The sequence below is a fragment of the Strix aluco genome, chromosome 5, assembly GCF_031877795.1.
Source record: "Strix aluco isolate bStrAlu1 chromosome 5, bStrAlu1.hap1, whole genome shotgun sequence".
Taxonomy (NCBI): Eukaryota; Metazoa; Chordata; class Aves; order Strigiformes; family Strigidae; genus Strix; species Strix aluco.
Genome location: NC_133935.1, coordinates 3,216,877 through 3,234,886, shown reverse-complemented (window position 1 = coordinate 3,234,886; position 18,010 = coordinate 3,216,877). Strand labels below are relative to the sequence as shown.

The following is an 18,010-nucleotide window of genomic DNA, read 5'->3' as shown; positions in this document are numbered from 1 at the left end:
TGTAATGTGTATATTCCAAGCTAAAGAGGAACTTTTTACTGTTTGCGAGGTAAAATGTATCTTGCAAAGATTCCCATTTTTTTTAAATCAGACACAAAGAAAATAGCTGTGAAGAGTTCTGGGAATTACTGGAAGGGCTTCTTACAAACAAAAATCTTCCCAATGCTGACCTACTATTCAAATACTGTGTTTCAACAAAACACCAACAGAAAAGTTTTCACCTCTGGGAAGAATTTGGTTTTTAAAAGTAAATGACTTACTGAGACTACAGGTTGAAACATTATTTTACTATTGATTTTCTTCCTACTGAAGATTTCTAATGTACTTGGAGATCTCATTATCTCTGCCAATGAACTCCTGAAGCATCAACACCTCTGTTTCTCAAAAAGTGCATTCAAAACATGTCAGTTGGTCTGTGACACAGTGAGATCCCAGGTCTTTGCTTCAGTTTGCTGAAACTTGCTCATCATTTTGAGCGTACCATTTCCCGAGCTGAAGGACAGGGGAACTCTCATTTTGTCTTCCTCTCTGATCTGAGCATCAGCCCAAGGCAGGTACACAGGAGAAGCACAAGCCAAAACAATTCTTGCAACCACACCCCTGTCTACCAGTAATTTTGGAAAGACTGCATGTGAATTGACCTAAAGAGTAAAGAAAGAAAAAGTGGTGAAAACCCAAAAAATCAAGCACAGAAGTTTTGAAATCTTGTGCAAATGGCATGAAAAAAACTGGAGCGCTTACTGAATTTAGATAGTTACAAACCCTGCCCAACTTAACAGTCCGAACTAGAACGTTTGCCCCTTCTCTTTTTCTCCTCAGGTTTATCACACTAATTTCTCCTATTTGATCTCAAACGATACTGTAAACTGAAGAGGGAAACTGCCCACCCTGGCGCGCTTACACTCCTTGGTGTGCAGGACGCCTACACGGAGCTTGCACTGGAAGTGTTCTTGTACCACAGGTAATGAGAATATAAGACCACCAGTTACCAGAAGCACTGATGAGCCAGTCAGAAACACCTAAGTGAAAGGACTACAACATACTCAGGGCCCAGCAGCACTCACCCCAAGATTTTCAGCACCATTAATAATCGGGCTATAAAGCTCTGAAATTGGGCAGAGGATTGCTAGGAAACATTTCAGAAAACTCTGGCTGTAAGTCTCCTGTATTTTCACTTTTGGCTCAAAGCACTGTTTTTCACCCAGCCCTTACCAGCTGCAGATGAGAGGGGAAGCGGTGGTAGGAGGGGGAGAGGACGTGGAAGCAACACAGTCTGGGAAATGTGAGGATAATCCTGTTTATGAACGTCACTCGACTACCAGTGGGTGCAAGGTAAATCCTTTGCATGAGCATCTGCAGGATGTGATGGTCACAGGCACACTTGCTAGAAAAGTAGGGGGAGGGGGAAAAAAAAAATAAGCAAAGCAGTTTTTAGGGTATTTATTAAAAGACAGTTGGCCTTCCACAGTAACTAAGGCAGTCAGCTTTAGCTGGCTTGAAGCTGTCCACATGGTGGAACCAGTGTGGCTCTCTGCGCTCAGCCAAATCCTCGCCTACTTCCCAACTCTGTGCATCACGTGTGTGTCTGGGGCACTCTCCAGTGTAGCTGTGCCCTTGATGAGAATGAAAATTGTAGACAGGGTGACTGAGAAAGCCTGCTCACTTGAGCTGACTGTAATTTGCTACACAATGCCAATGCTGCGCGAACCAGGCACGCCTGCCTGTCTTCTAGAAACTAAACTCTTTTAGGACGAACAGAGGATAGGCTGCTGTAAAAAGAAATAAATCCTAAACTCAACTACATTCAGTCAAGCAGTAGGATAAAAAGAATGGAATTATCAGAGAAAAAAAAAAGTCAGCAAACAAAAACTTTAAAATATGCCAGTGTCTTTATTTTAAAAAGTTCCCTCCCAGTTTTCTATTCTGCAGGGAGCACATAAAATGTTATGATTTGTAAGTGTTAGTTTCCATGGTCATTGTTTAGTATTCTGTAAAGGTTTGGGTTTTTGCCTTTTTTTTTTTTTTTTTTTTAGTCAGTGATCTAATTAATTTCCCTATACAGTTTTAAAATGCTATCAGTACACTGGATTTTAATTACTTGTACAGCAGAATCCTAAACTGGAAGGGCAACAGACCAAGCAATTTCACAGCCTCTTTCTACTGAGCTGCTCTGATCAGCCGTAGACTTTGATTTGGGGTATATCCATGCAGATGCTGTGCGTGCTGCACTCCCTCCCATTACTTATGAATGCATAAAACAGAGCGACTAATTTACAAGATGGTGGTGATGAAAGAAACCTCATGGCAAGTAAGCAAGGGAGCACATAGCCTTCCACTTCAGTGGAGAACACTGCTAAATTTTGGGAGGCAGAGGAGTTGCCTCCTAAAGCTATGGGTGAAAGTCTCCATTCAAAGGAAGTCAAGGACTAGAAGAGCAGCTGCAGCACAGATCTAGACTATGAGATGCTGCCTTGTGCAAAGCAGTATTTAACCCCTCGAATTCTGCAGGCACTGCACTGCAAAACTGCTCACAACTGCTCCCTTCTCAGCTGCGTGTACTCCACGTGTATGCTGTACGTGGTTTATTCAGACAGCTACTGTTTCTCACAGAAGAAATCTCATGGGCAACATCGGAGTTATCTCCAACTTACGAGGGGAGGTGCTGAAGCAGAGAAGGAGGAGGAAACTTGAAGAGGCTCTTACTGTTACACCCAAGGCTGAGTGTAAAAGAATCTCCCAACTTCTTACTCATTTTTCCAGACAAGGGCACCGTGACTCCCACATATGAATACTTCACCAAGGCCTAATTTCTGGACAACAGCATGTCTAAGATGCACATTTTACAAATTAAAGGATAGAAGAGTGACTAGATAAAGCTCTCAGGACTGCAGATTATATTGATCAGAAAGAGTTAACCCCATTGAATGCAACGGCACAATAAAAATTATTCTTTGTACCCAGTATTTCTCCCAGTGGCTTCTGCAGTCGTAGCTCATGGTACATAAAGGATAGAAAAAAAGCTGCGTGCTATCTGAAGTGGTTTGAGTGGGACTTAAACTCTATGCAGGCCTTGAACTAGTCGTCTACAAAGAGGTGAAATTCACTTTGTGAAGAATGGCTTCACTTTTTTTAATTGCCGTTAGAAGTAATACCCACTAGACAGCGATGTGAAACACAGTCACTGATCACCTGGATAAACCTTTCCATTATAAGTGTTTTTCAAAAATACTCATACAGAGCTCTAACGAAGTCTGCAAGTGCACTGCCAAAGTGATTTTTCAGCTTGATCTCTTGATGTTAATTGAATTGTGACACTTTTCTATTTGTTCTTCCACTAATTGCAACTTTAAAACTAATATACGCAGTTAAAGCCTGATTTTTCACAGACTGATCTTCAGGAAAGATTGTTAGCTCTTCCTGCTGGCCCTTCAACTAATGTGTATTTTGGGTTAGATTGTATCTCAGGAGGAACACACCAATGACAAGAAAAGTTACAAAATTCAGGGATTTGCTACTGCCTCACCCACCCCCTCTTTTCCAGGTGAAGTTCAATCCACCCCCAGGCGGGTATGTACTCTTCCATGTACTCAGCTCGGCAGGCATCAAAAGTTAAAAGGCTTGCAGCAATTATTTTGACAATAACGGCATTTTAGTGCTCCTGTGTCCAACCCAGGACCTTATATGGGTGCAAACCAGCCATATCCAACTGACAGTGTAAAGAAATCTATTTTGGGAAGAGAATTATGCTGATACTTTAAGTTCCTTCGAACTTGGTAAAAACTGATTGCAAGATGCGGACTGCGCGTACAGCACCTTCCATAAGCATGGAAGCATCTTCATAAAGTTGCAACTGGTTTGTTGCCACTCCTGACTCCCACACTGGCCTGGCTCTTTACAACAGGCACAACAACCTTTCAGTTTGCTTTTCTTTCCCAAATCAGTCCTCTTTTTCTAGAAACTCTAGACCACCTTGCTCCCTGCTGGCTATATCTGCAGTCAGGTGCTATTCCTTATCCACTTGCCTTAAGCAACACTGTAAGCTTTGACTCCTGAAAGCATTTTGGGGCAAAAAATACAAGCACCTGATGGATACCATTTTTATCCTGTTAAACACAACCCCCTGAGAACATTTTATGTTACAGAGAAGAAAGTAATTGCCACTCTAAATAAAGCACTAAATAGCATCTTAAACGTGTACACGCGAATATTACATGTTCAACTTCATTTTTATTTACACCAGATAGGAGTGCATCTATACAAAAAAATACTCTGATCTCATATGTGAAACGTATATATCGTAGAGTGGGTTATGCTTTAAATGAAATAATTTTATAGACATTCAGAAGGCACCAAGGAGACAGTAGAAATAATTGTTTTAGTATAATTTAAAATGTAAATGTCACGTAATATGTAATTTAAATGTAAATCTGCACCTTAAACCTTCAATCCATCAATGTAAGTCTCCATTTAAGAAACAAAATTTCCATGTGATCATGTTAATTCCTCCTTCTATAATAATTATAGAATGAGAAATGTATAACCTTCCATTAAAAAACTGGTAACTAACTATCTTCATAACAGACTGAGTTGGAAAACTATTTAAAAGGATGGTTACTAATAAAAATAGATTTAAAGATGCAAATGGTTTATTCACATAATAACTAAGCAACAAAAAACCCACTATATTTCACACTGCATTAAAACCAAAACCAAACCCATGATGAACCCCCGCAGCAAAATTTGTATGTGCATACCCTTTGGGCCTGTAATAATTTCCATCCATTTTGAGATAATATGATCAATTCCTTCCCATGCACCCTACAATTCATAAATGCATGCTGGAGTAGGAAGAATACCAATGCTGTGTCCCTTAAAACAAGAAAGCAAGACTCTGACACTCCTTGGTTTAAATTAGACAAAATAAGAAGGGGAAAAAAAGCTAACTGCTTGAGTCCATAAGGTCATGCAGAACGTAGCATTCTTTAAATGTACTTTAAGAGTCATTTGAGTTCAGGCTTCCTGTATCAGGTTTTTAAATTAGTGTTACTATGGTTTGAGAGCACAATCCAAAACTCTCTGATATCTGTGGGAGACTTTCCACTGACTCAGGACTGGATATACTATTTTGTTTCCTACAGACAAATAAGACAATACATCTCATCTGCCAAAGGTAACAAAAATATCATGAGAAGTCTCCTTTCTTAAAAAAAAAAAAAAAAAAAATCTTCAACAAAGAGAAAAATAAATATAAAAAGAAGAGGAAAAAAAAAAGACTTATCAAAGAGTAAAATATTTTGAAAATAATACTTGCTGTATATACAAATGTAGAAGTAAATATACCAGAGCTCTTTGTGTACAGGTAGCAAAACAAATAGTGATCAAAATCTCTTGGATGCAATCAAATAGCTTTCCTACCCTTTTGCACACTGAATTCCAATAAAAAGCAAGACTAGTTCTGAAAAGGTTGCCAATGCATTTAAAACTCCACGTCAAAGCTTTGTGTTCACCAACTCAGTACTTTCTGAACAGAAACAAGTAACTGTCCATCTAAAACACTGTAAGTATTTGTAACTCCTTTACAGTTATTACAACTTGCAGATGAAAATATAAACGAACTCTTCTACAGCTTTACCTTCTGACCAGAACAAAGTCTTTTCTATCACCTATCCTACTGCGATTCTGTAAAACCAGTTACTGTGAGTGAGGTATTAGAAAGAATAATATAACTTGTGTCAAAAAAATCAGTATTAACTGTATCACCTTTACAGAAACCCCAAACTGACCTCTCTCTGATGGATTAACTTCAGTGTGAAGTATCTTGGCCTACCATGGTTGTAAAACACAAAAACGCTGTCACGTCTTTCTCTAAGCTACTCACTGCCACTGCCTGCCCCCCGCCCCAGCATTAAAATAAATAAGACCTGATGGTGCTGCTTCTTGTTTTCTAGCTCCTGAAATGAACTGTTTCCAGTGTAGTTTTCTATTTTTGAAATTACATAGAACAAGAAAAAATAAAATAGGGAAAATAAAGAAAACAAGGCCAGTTTCAAATAATTATTATTTTTTTTTTCTAATTTGGCATTCTAAAAATCTTTGTGTCTGTAGTTATAAAAGCATGTGAACTCTTTTATCATTAAAATTGAAGCTGCCTTCTCCTTCTGGAAATGTCCACTTACACTGACAAAAGAATTTCAGGAGCTGAATGAATGCCACAGTAAACATATCTGTATGCAGGTATCTGAATACATGGGCAACACGCTAAGCGTACCTCAGATTTAAAGTGTTGCTAAATATCAGTCAGCAATTCAAACACCATCAATCAAAGGCTACAGAAAATGATGACTTAATATTTAATAAAGGTATATTGGTTATTATAATAAGAAATTCATTTTTCCTTAGCTCCTCTTCCTTCCCCTTTGCAAAATCTTCAGTCGGTATCCAAAGCAATTTACTTTTCTATTTGTGTTTTAACAAGTTTGAAAAGAGCAAATCACTTCGAAACTCCTGAGAGATTGGACAGGAGCTGAATGTTTTCCTTGGCACATAACAGGATATGACGGTTGAGGTTAATTTAAACTTACGTGTGTAAAAATAAGTAAGTAGTACATTGCCATCTTAAATCTATAGACTCCTTCCAAAAAGACTGCCCTAATTTAAATAAAGAATGCATAAGGTAATGCATCAACTACATACCAAATATGGAACCAACATTTACTCTTTCTTTACTCATAAAACTCTTATTCGGAGCATCAGTGAGAGGAAGCTCTTTGGAGCTTCCCCCCCCCATTTTTAAAACAAAACAACAAAACAAGATCAATGCTTAGACGTATATTTTGGAGTATCATGCCTGGACAATTTTTATGAGAGTTTTGAAAAGTTTTGTGGAACACCCTGAAAACCACCATAGCAGTCAAATCATTAGTGCAAACTATTATGTATATAGGCTTAATCCCAATCTCATTTGAAGTCGATGGAAAAACCCCTGCCACCTTCAGAGGCCTTTGGATCAGATCCTTTGTTTCCAGAGGTACGGCATAACAGATTTCAAACGTGTGCAAGAGGAAAGAGTGTACAACTACTAAACAACTAAACTACTAAATAACTAGTAAAACTAACCTTCTGCGAAAAACGACTGTTTTTACAAAAGGCAACTCAACATGATGAAATCTTATATTTGATGGTATATATTTTGAAAAGACAGGCTGCAAAGGGCCTGATTCTGGTCATTTTATTCCCGCACATCCACCCACAAATCAAGGCATCTTAAACAGAATTATGTTCTGTTTTGGAGATCACAAGGCAAATTTTAATGAAATCCTACTAGTACTGGGGTTATTAGGAGATTTTAAATATTCTACGTGAGAGCAGGAATACCCATGGATAAATTTCTGCATCATTCCTAGCAAAATCACAAATTTGTTTCCTCAGTAGTGAGAAGTTACAGGCCAGATTTATCAGTGATTCCACAAACATGCACACGCACTACGTTAGCGAATATCTGGGTAGAGGGGGATTGCTCCAAAGCCCATCAAACTCAACAGAATTCATCCTATTGCAGATCAGGCACGGAGTCAAATGCATAAACAAGTACAGATTTGCACAGCCAGTACAGTTCAGAGTAGTATAAACTCAGGACTTGGAAAAGTGCGTGTGCATCTGAAAACATCTACCCCGCCATTTTATATCTACTGGGATCACTCTACTTATGAATGTCTATTGTGCTGGCTACAGGGATTTCAACTTTTTGTCTTCTGGCTGCAATCCTAAGTCTAGCTAGCTGCATGCATACTGGATAAACACCTATCTTTGCAAAAATCAAATGCACTGTACAAGCACACACGCTATACGAACACGTATGTAGCTATGAAGAAACATGTTCTACAGTGTGTCTTATTTGAGAAACAAAGACATGCAGTCATATTTCTAATTTTTTTTTTCTTCTTAGACAGGTACGGGCGCCATAAATCAAAATTAAAACTGTATGGCAGTATTGCTTTGTTATATATATTAGACCTCCAGAAAAACCATCGTTGCGCAGGGAGGAGGAGGGAGGGCTGATTACCTGCACCTGTTTCAAGCTGAGAGCGACTGATGCAGTTAGTAAGAAAAAAAAAAAAAAAGCCTAATTAGAGCGCATTTCCATTTTCTGGAGGGAAGGTGTCACGATCACAGGCCTGCCCGTGCCCTGAGCACCCATGTGCACAGGAGATTCTGAACGCTGCCGTATGAGGTACAAGGCCCTGCCGAGGTTTATCACACCACAGGAAAATGTGGCACATGGACGAAGGCCGATTACAGTGAAACCATTCTGCCTGCAAGGGAGCTGCTGAAACACTGAGTGGACTCTCCTCCTCCCCCCGCCCCCCACCAAAGAAATTTTCTTCAAAAGAAAACTGGATGAAACATGGCATTCCTTCCACTCCTCCTTTTATTTCTCCTTAGCTGCTACAAAATGTTTACGAATACTTGGCATGTACAAGGAGAAGGCAGTGCTGTACCAATACAGCCATACAAAAAAAACAATATAATCCAGCCTCACAGTCTTATGTTATCTTCTCTATTCAACAAAGACAAGAACTACGGCCTGCACCCATATCTGAAAGTGGTAACTCCTGCTCCATTCCCTTTCCCTTTCTTCTCTCCACCTCCTCCCTTTTCCCCTCTCCTTTACCCACAATAAAATCTCCCTTAACCTGATCCAAACCTGGCAGCGTTCACCCAGGCAAAATTCCAATTAATTTCAAAAAGTTTAGCCTGAATAAGGATGCCACTCGTCCCATTTCTTATCTCTGAAAGTAACCATCACATCGTAACCCACCTATTTGTGTAAAATGCTGTGGACTATGCTCCTCTTGTTTCATTGCAAGCTGCTCTCTGCCTTGCACGTAACAGTGCTCTCTGTTGAGCACTTCGTATTACTCACAGGCCTAGAACATATGTACCTTTCCCTCGTGTTCCCTGCTTTCTCGGCGTTAGTATCATTCGGTAAAAGCCATATTTTTAGTCAAGATAGTGGGAGTTTAAGAATAGACTGTTCATTTATCAGCATACAGATCACCTTACATATCCTTCTGGAGGATAAAAATCCATGGGAGGCGGGGGGGGGGACACACACACGGAGAGGGGGGGGATGACAGAGTTTGGAGCAAAACCAGTGCATCTTAGATTATTTTCACTGTGTTTCACTCAATTAGTGTCTGACAATATGCAAAACTTCATCCTAGCCAGCTACCAAAAAAAAAAAAAAAATCTTTTAATTAAGCAAAGTACTGTCTATACTTTTAATTTTTCATTCCACGCACCAAATATTTTGTACAAGAATCTTGGCAGTCCAACACAAAACACTTTCAAAATGTAAGTGCTCTAACTCATGTGCATAATTCCTGACGACATTCATCTGAGGGGCTGAATATTTCTATCAGCAGTTATATTTCAAGTTACAGACTAAAAATATTTTTAAATTTAAAACTTGGAATTCACCAATCTAATGAACAGATTTTAATCCTTCAATTAACATACACGTGATCTTTATGCACTATGTTCATTTTCAGCATGCTTATAGAAATCCTCACTGTGAAATAAGGCAATACTGCTTCTTTTACTTTCACAGCGATTATTCCTAGCAAGCCACCACAAAATAATGAACTAATACACCAGAAGCAATTTTATATTCCTTTAAGTGCTCAGCAACAAAACAACCCCAACAAGTATTACAACCTAAGGAAAAAAAAAAAATCCTCTTTAGATAAACAGCATCATTAGAAGCAATATCACTGAGCACTCCAGAATTTCCCAGTGAGGAGTGTTTAGCAGTTTGTGATTTTATAACAAGGACCACAAGTCAAAACCCTCAACTAATATTTTATTTGCATTGTACTATGCAGCACTACAGGCCTCTAAAAAGTACTTTAAAGAAATTAATTTTAGCTATCACCAAGCCATACGTTCCTAAATTCCTTTCTTAATCTACACAGTCCACTAAAACATTCTCTACTTACTTTGAGCTTGATCAGCCAATAAATAGTGCTTTACTACTTAAAGTTATGAGTTGTTTTTCAGTTTATGTTGCCATAAAACAGTTCAAATGCAATGCCAATACGGAGATGGTTTTGATATAATTCTGTCAATGGCTTTGAATTTAAAACAATTTTTTGTACAAGTCACTCGGTATTTTCTAATTATTTTGTGGGGGTTTTGGGGGAGGAAAGAAAAAAAGCTAAACTTATTTGGATTTGTTTTGTCATTTAATCCCTGGATATAAATAAAATTAAAGGGAAAAGATTAAAATATTTTACATAGGCATCCCATTTTTTTCAGTGTAGAGGAAAGCATTTTGTTTTACAAATATATATGAAAGGACTAGTTTCCTCGTGAAGTGTCTTTAAAATATATTTATTTCCAGATACATTAATTTGCACATGCACTTGTCTATATAAAGAATACAAAGTAAGTATTATAATAGGTCTGGCAATTTCATAGTAGTAATAAATCTTAAGTGTATAACCGTCTGCCAAATTGTGCCTAACTCAGTACATCCATATCCACATGCTACTTTGATCTATAAATGGCATTACTCTAATATTTAAGTATTATACTTAAAATAATTCTTCATTAACACCCAAAGAGCAAGAGAAAGAGAGTGGGAGTGTGCGTGAGCATGTGCCCGTGTGCGCACGTAAAAGATAAAGAAGAAAATACACTTACAGCACTTACGGACCTTTAAAGGCCATGAAAAATAGTATTTTAAAAATGTATGATAAAAATGGTAATTATAAACTAATCCTGAACAATTCCAGGTATTACAAAATTTTAAGTACGGACCCTGAAAATAATTACGTCCAAATTCACGTTGCTAAGACAATCAGGAAACGGAACTGTAATGAGATACAATTACTGAAGATCATCACATAGTTACCTTAAAAATATTAGTTGAGAAATGCGAACAGGGACCCTTGTGTATACACACACAAATGGCATAAACCCCTGCGTACTTGTTAGCAGCTGCGTTAGAACTGCTCTGCCTAGGGATGTTTAATAACGTTTCAAACATACTGAAATATTAAATAAATATAAAAACTTGCACCACCCAACTTTGTTTCTTTTCTCGAGCTTCCTTCTATTTTTTTTTATCAAAAAAAAAAAAAAAGGGAAGGGGGGGGAATGCCATTCAAGAAAGAAGCTATATTGTAATCAATGAAGGCAAGACTGGCACAAGTCCTAGAACATTTGCATTCAGAAATAAAAGCTGTGATCGACCTTTGTCTGCTAAGAAAATGAAGCTTGCTGGTTTTAAACAGGCTAGCGAAGGGAGGGGCAGACTTGATAGAGAGGGAGAAGAGAACCTAAAAAATAGCAACAATAGCAAATATTAGTATATCACATCCCTAATAGCCAGCGAGCGATCATCCTGAGTGAGCCTCAACCTCGCCGGGCTGATAACGTCCTACGGGTTAATAATAAATTAATAGGCAGACGCGAGCCAATTCGCCGATACCCACGTAGTTTCTTGAAACTTAAAATTTTCCCCCTTGGTAATTACTCGCCTCTCACGCCACCGTCGCGAGTAGATAACCCCCAAAGGCTGGTGCCGGGGGGAGCCGGGGAAGCAGCTTACCCTGCGCAGGGTGGGGAGCCAGCCTCGGGGAGCCGCCGGCGGTGGGGGGGGGAATGAGGGTGGAGGGGGGGGTTCACCTTGCAGCTCTGCAGTCTCCTGGAAAAGCAGGCAGAAGGCAGTGAGCGAGCTCTGTGGCATTTCTCGCCCTTGCAAGTGCACGCAGGCCCGGGAGAGGAGGGGAAGGCGGTCCTTACCTAGCAACCGGCGCCGGCTTCTCCTCCGCCCGCTCCCCTGCCACAACTGCCCCCGGCTGCCAGCGCCCCGCAGCAACAATGGGCGGCTGCGAGGGGTGGCATGAAGGGAGGGAAGGGAAGGGATGGGAAGCGGAGAAGGGAAAGGGGGAGAGAGAGAGCGAGCGAGAGACGGAGGGAGAGAGGAGGGAGGGGGGGAAAGGAAAAAAAAAAAAAAAAAAGAGAGAGAAGCGTGTTAAGCTTGTCTGGTAGTTAACAAGTCTTGAATGAAGAATGTTAGCAAACAGACAAACAGCATGTCTGATGCATGCTAATAGTCCTGGCTTCACCGCTGACACTATGAATAATTCAGTAGAAAGGAGGGAAGGGGGGGGGGAGAAAAAAAGGCACCCTCCACCCTCCCTTCACGCTTTCAAACGTCTGCAGAGAAGACGAGGATAAAAAACTATGCCGCAACTTTCTCCTTTCCAGCCATCGCTAAGAAAATATTCGGCAAAAAGGCCAGTTAGGCACCATCACTTCTGCCAGCGCTGCCTCTCTCGGAGATTTTCGATTCCTATTTTTGTTGGCTATTAATTTCCCCCCCCCCCCTCCCCTCTTTACCGCCTATTTTACTTCTTTTGTCTAGGAGCTGGCACCTGTCCCAGAGACGGCATTTTACTGCACATCCCCTTTTCCCTCCTCAGCAGAGGAAGGGGGGGGGGGGGGGGGGGGGGGGAGAGGTTTGCAAGGACGAAACAGTCTGTGTACCCCCTACCACACACCCAGCCCCCTGCCTCCTCCTTCCCCCCCCCCCCCCCCCCCCCCCCAATATTTCCATTTCAGCCATAGTCAAATTACAAGGGGTTTGGAGGGATATCATCCGCCCTATTTCACATGGCGCAGATACCTAAAGCTATTAAAAATATATTTCTATTAAAGAGAAAGAGAAAGCTAGCGAGAGGCTCCTTCCATGAGCAGCACTGTGCACTGATACTCGAGGGAGAAAAATGACGAATAAAAAGCCTTCATTCTCCCAGCACACAAACTAGCAAAGCCCGATTCATCGCTCAAAGCAATCCATTTCTTTAACGGAGGGGAAAAAGAAAGAGAGAGGAGAGAAAAAAGGATCAGCGGAGGGGAAAATAGTTGGAGCTTTAACCTCGACATTGCGATATACAGTAGAGCCGAGCACAGCGCAGGAGAGACGGAAAACGAGCCCCGTTCTCAAACGGTGGAAGAGGAAGGTTAAATAAAGCGGAGGCAAAAAGAAGATCCTATTTGCAGCATTTTTAAAAGTTCTGCTCTGGCAAAGGCCGTCTGAAGGGGAGGCCCTTGCAGCAGGAATGCGAGCAGCAGCAACCTTTTTTTTTTTTTTTTTTCCTCTCTCTCAGAGTCCAGCCTCCCCCTTGTGAGCGACTGGAGCAATCTGGCTAAGGAAGAGGAGGAGGAGGACGTGAGCTAGCGAAACGCAGAGGGCTAGAGCTGATGATGAAAGAGGCACGGCCCTGCGTGAGCAGGCTCGTCTTCACCGTACGCAGAGCAGCCACGGAGCCGCGCACCGCGCAACCGGCCGAGCGCCGCGACACGCCGCGACACCCACGGCCACCCCCGGCGCGGTGGGGCTGGGGAGGGAAGGAAGGAGGGAGTGGGGGGGGGGGGGGGGAACACCCGTCGGGGTGGGGGGGACCCAGGGAGAAAAAGAGCAACTGGGAGGAAAGGCGCTGCGCTGGAATGTAAAGGCACCCACGCCACGGCAGTGTGCGTGCAGGGTAGGGCGGCTAATGAAGCTTTTAATTGGGGGGGGGGGGGGGGGCGTCCTACGGGAACATCTTCCGGGATTAAAACGGGGAGGAGAGAGCTCCTCTTTCTATTTACACATACCTAGACGTCTCTCTGTAGCAAAGCAGTCCGCCAGGACCACGAAACTGCAGCGCGCACACACACACCAAAAAAAAAAAACCACCAACAAAAAACCAAACACCAAACCCACCGAGCTGAAAATGGGTATTTGAAAAAGCAAACGCTGTATGTGACAAAAAAACTTCGTGATTTTGTTTTCTCATGCCCTTACTTCTAAACCAGCTGCACAGCCAAGCTCAGGCTGCTTGGCCCTTATAACTATCTTGGCACCGAGTCAAAAGCTGATAAGCATTTGGGCGAGACAGCTCAACTGCTGTGCTGGAAGAAAAACAGCTGCCATGATTGCTGTTTGATTGAGAGCGCTTACACACACGCACAAAAAAACATATCGGACTGCAAAGACGGGCCACAAATGCCTGAGGATTCGGCTTCAGAGGATCAACACACATTTCCTTTAAAAAAAAAATTAAAAATTATATAGTTTCTCCTCCATTTCCCCTCCCCTTTTTTAAAGAAAACGTACTGCGTGGACTTGCTTTTCTTCTTCCCATCCCCCCTCCATAACCTCAAGCAAACTCAAGGAATTGTGCCAAAAGTCCCGTTGCTAGTTACCAAGTGCATTTTTTTAAACGTCCCTTTGATACTTCTTTCCCTCGTGCTTGCCATGGAATATGCAAGTAAGATAATCTTTCCATTACTTACAAGAAGTAATTAAAAAAAGAAAAAGAACTTCTAGCTCAAGGTTCCTTTCTCTTTTTCTCTCTGAAGGGGCAAAAGGAGGGAAACGAGGGGGAGAAGGATGTTTTTTCTCTTTGCCGAGTCCAACATTTGGCTTTTTCCATTTGTGGCAGATCACTGTAACGCTATTGTAAAACAACTTCCTGCCCCTTTTGGCTCACGTTCCAGAAGCTGCTAGGCTAAGTTCATAGCACAAACTTTTTTCCCCCTTGCCGAAGAAGAGAGACAAAAAAAAATGTCCTGCAAATTATTTTCCCCCTTTTCTGGCTAATGGACTCACAAGGTGAATTTATTGCAGCTCTTTAAGAATGTTACACAAGAGACGTCGGTATCCCAGCTGGATAATTCATAAGCTGAAAAGGTGGGGTCATTATAAATATATGTCTGTCTGTGTCTGTGTGCATTTTAATTTTGTAATTTTGAATTGTAAGTCTTAATACCATCAGGTGGATAATGAGCTAAGCTGCTTCATCTGTCATACTAATTTGTGTATCTATCATAGCACAGATCATTGGCTTAGTATATACAGCCTCCTACTTTCCAATTGCTTTTGTACTCTAAGGTGACCTGCACCTCTCTTGTCTTCCTCCCCTCCTCTAAACGCTCAGTCTCATGAAAATACCCACCGAAAGCTTCTGAACCCTCCCTGCTAGAAACGGGAGATGTTGCAGTCTCTCTGCTAGAAGCCAAAAAGGAAAAAATAAGGCCTCCACAACTTGCTCTCTCACGATCTCTCTCTCCCTCTCCCTCTCTCTCCCTCTGTTTCTCTCATAGCAACAGCATTTCTTGGTACGCCTGCTTTGGCATACATCAGCATTTCTACCCGTCCAAGTGTCCTTTTGCGTCACATCTCGCCATTTCACTCAACCAATGAAATCTCCTTGTTGCAATAAAAATATATATACTTTTTCTGTTATTGGTATATTCAAAAAAATGTTTTATGTGCCTTCCTAACAAAAAACGTTGTCAAGCGTTTGATTTGCCCTACATGGGAGGGGGGGCGGGGGGGGGGCGGGGGAAGAGGCTGTACAGGATTCAACCTTGAAGAGTCTTCTCTGAGGAAAATATTTTACCATAAGAAAAAAGGGATTACATGGTTACTTAAGGAAAGTCATAGTTGTCCCTCTCATTTAATATTTATTTTGCTTATGCTATCATTGCTTTCCTGACGTACTTTTAAAACAGCTAGGCAGTTTCAACTAATCGGAAAAGTCAATACCATGTGTTTCTAAGACTTTGTAAAATATTCTTCAGGAAAAAAATATATTAATTGATCTTTGATTCCTCTAAATATTGATCGAGAGGTGACAGAAAAAAATGCAATGGAAAAAGAAAACCGGTAGATTTGAGTTTCAATCCCTTGCAACTCTCAGATCCCATCCAAAGAGGCTGCTCTCCAACCTCCTGCTTAAAAACGCACTATCCTGCAAAATGGAGCAGAGGTCTTGGGAGGCACGGATTTTTTCCAGGATGCATTTCCTTCTTACATAAACACGCATGATTTTTAAAAACGCAGTATTTAAATGATCAGCTGCGGTCATGAGAGTGAGAAAGACTTAATACTGTTTGCAATATATTATAGCTTGTGATGCAGCCATTCCAAGAGCTGTATGTACTCTGCCTAACTGGTAAGACTGGTGAAAGCAAGCCCTACTAAGAACAGTATAATATACTATATTTGACAGAACAGACGTTCTACCTGTACATCACCAAGTATATGAAAACCCATCTCATTGTTTTCAGGCCTGACTTTAATCACAATTGCTCTATTAAAATGCACAGTATTAGCCAAGTCTAGAAAGTACAGGGTGGCACATGTGGGTTTCTCGGAACTAGCTGGCTGTGCCACATCTTCAGTGACTCCTGCAGTGACATATTTAAGGAACCTCTGTTACACATTTTTATTCAGCCTCAAATCTCAAGAAAACGCTCAACCACTGGCATTCTGAGGAGAATAAACATTTCTTTTGTAAGCCAAATATATGTTTTATGGTTTACCCTTACCAACTTTCTTTTTTTTTTTAAATGGTGTGAAACCACAAAGTGTTTTTAATATTTATTTTTAGGGAATTATAGTAAAAGCATACTAGAGATTATCAGGACATAGCTCACAAGATATTTAAACAGTAACTTTCCCACAAATTTTTATTTCGGTAAAATGACACCTAGTAATTCTGACCTCTTCTAATAACTTTGGTATCTACTGCATAGACTGCGGATGCAGAGGATGTGTATGCATAAATTCTGGCTGGTCAAAAAGTAAAAGCAAGCAAAATTTCTGGATAACAGGCTTAGCAGCAGACAGTCATAACGTCCAGCTAAAATTCTTATCATTTTTGTTCAAAAATAATGGCACGACATTCATGATAGTATTTAACAGAACATAGACAGATGAGACTGTTAACCCTACACAGAAAAAAAAAAAATTATATGCGATCGTGCATTCAACAACTTTTAATGCCAATGTAATATAAAAGACAGACCTGTTTTTTAGGGAAGGATCAGGCTCAAGTATATGAACAGCTTAGCTGATAGTGGGTTACTTGCATTTAATCGGTTTTCTGAATGACTTTCCCCTTTTTTCTGAGACACTATTTTTAGCTCCTTACTTATTTTTGTACTTGCTATATAAAAATACATATCTCCTCATTCTTTCCTCTCCATACGTATCCCTTCCTTTCTCACTTTTTGTAGAAATGTGGAAAGAGCTGAGTTTCATCTCTGCTTTTGCCTGTCTCATACCTGGGGTAATTCTGGTGCATTTGGAGAGTTGAAAGTGCATTGCTTTTACACAATTATGGCTCAGGTTCATTCATGGAAAGTGATCCTTCTTCAAGGCGATATATAAATGCATTATATCTGTCACCATAGTTGTAAAATAAGATTGAAAGTCGTCTAACTTTAGCTTACCGCAATACTAAAAAACAAGGATACAGGAAAGAGGAAAACAATTACGTGTTGTAAGCTTCACTTAATAGGAACGGAATTCCAAAAAGGGAAGTGGAGGAATTATTTTAAGACTCATCATGCCTGAATAAGTTCAAATTATGTAAATAGTAGTAAGCCAATATTTTCACACCACAGTTTACACTATTACATAATTTTATAACCTCTCTCTTTCCCCTTATCACAAGTTCTGTCTATTGGAAACTCATTACAGATACTCCTGCTATACACTAATTCATTTGCTTACATTTTAACTCAAGAGTGGTATCTCTTGTTCTTTCATCTCAGTTTTGTGTGATACAGACATCAACCCTAAGGTCTGCTCTAAACAGATCATGATTTTTTTCTCTCTAAACAATACAGCTCATTTTCAATACGGGGTGGTTGCTAATCTAACAGCCTCCAGAAATGTTTAATAAAAAATGATCAGGTACATGATCTTTTAAAAAATAATCCAATCAAACATATTTCTTTTTTAGGATTAAGCTAGCTAGAAAAGTGTAAATTCACATTTTTTGATTTTTTTAATCATATAATTAAAATAATTCCAGTACACATTTTTAAAAAATCACCAAGAATAGCTTTACTTAACATTCAGAGAGCTTTTCTTTTTTAAGACACTCTCCAGGGATTAAAAATAATAATAATTAATATATATATATAAAAAAGCAAAGCAGTC

At 40.3% G+C, this 18,010-nt stretch overlaps 1 protein-coding gene and 1 long non-coding RNA gene across 3 annotated transcripts in view; one reads left to right on the top strand and one right to left on the bottom strand.

Annotated features, from left to right (window-relative positions):
- Positions 1-18,010, bottom strand: part of LOC141923921 (uncharacterized) — a 127,172-nt gene that overhangs the window by 89,850 nt on the left and 19,312 nt on the right. The window lies entirely within an intron of this gene.
- LOC141923923 (uncharacterized) lies at positions 13,614-15,299 on the top strand. The gene is made up of 2 exons (XR_012623429.1): positions 13,614-14,746; positions 15,160-15,299. It is a non-coding gene; the product is annotated as an uncharacterized LOC141923923 (long non-coding RNA).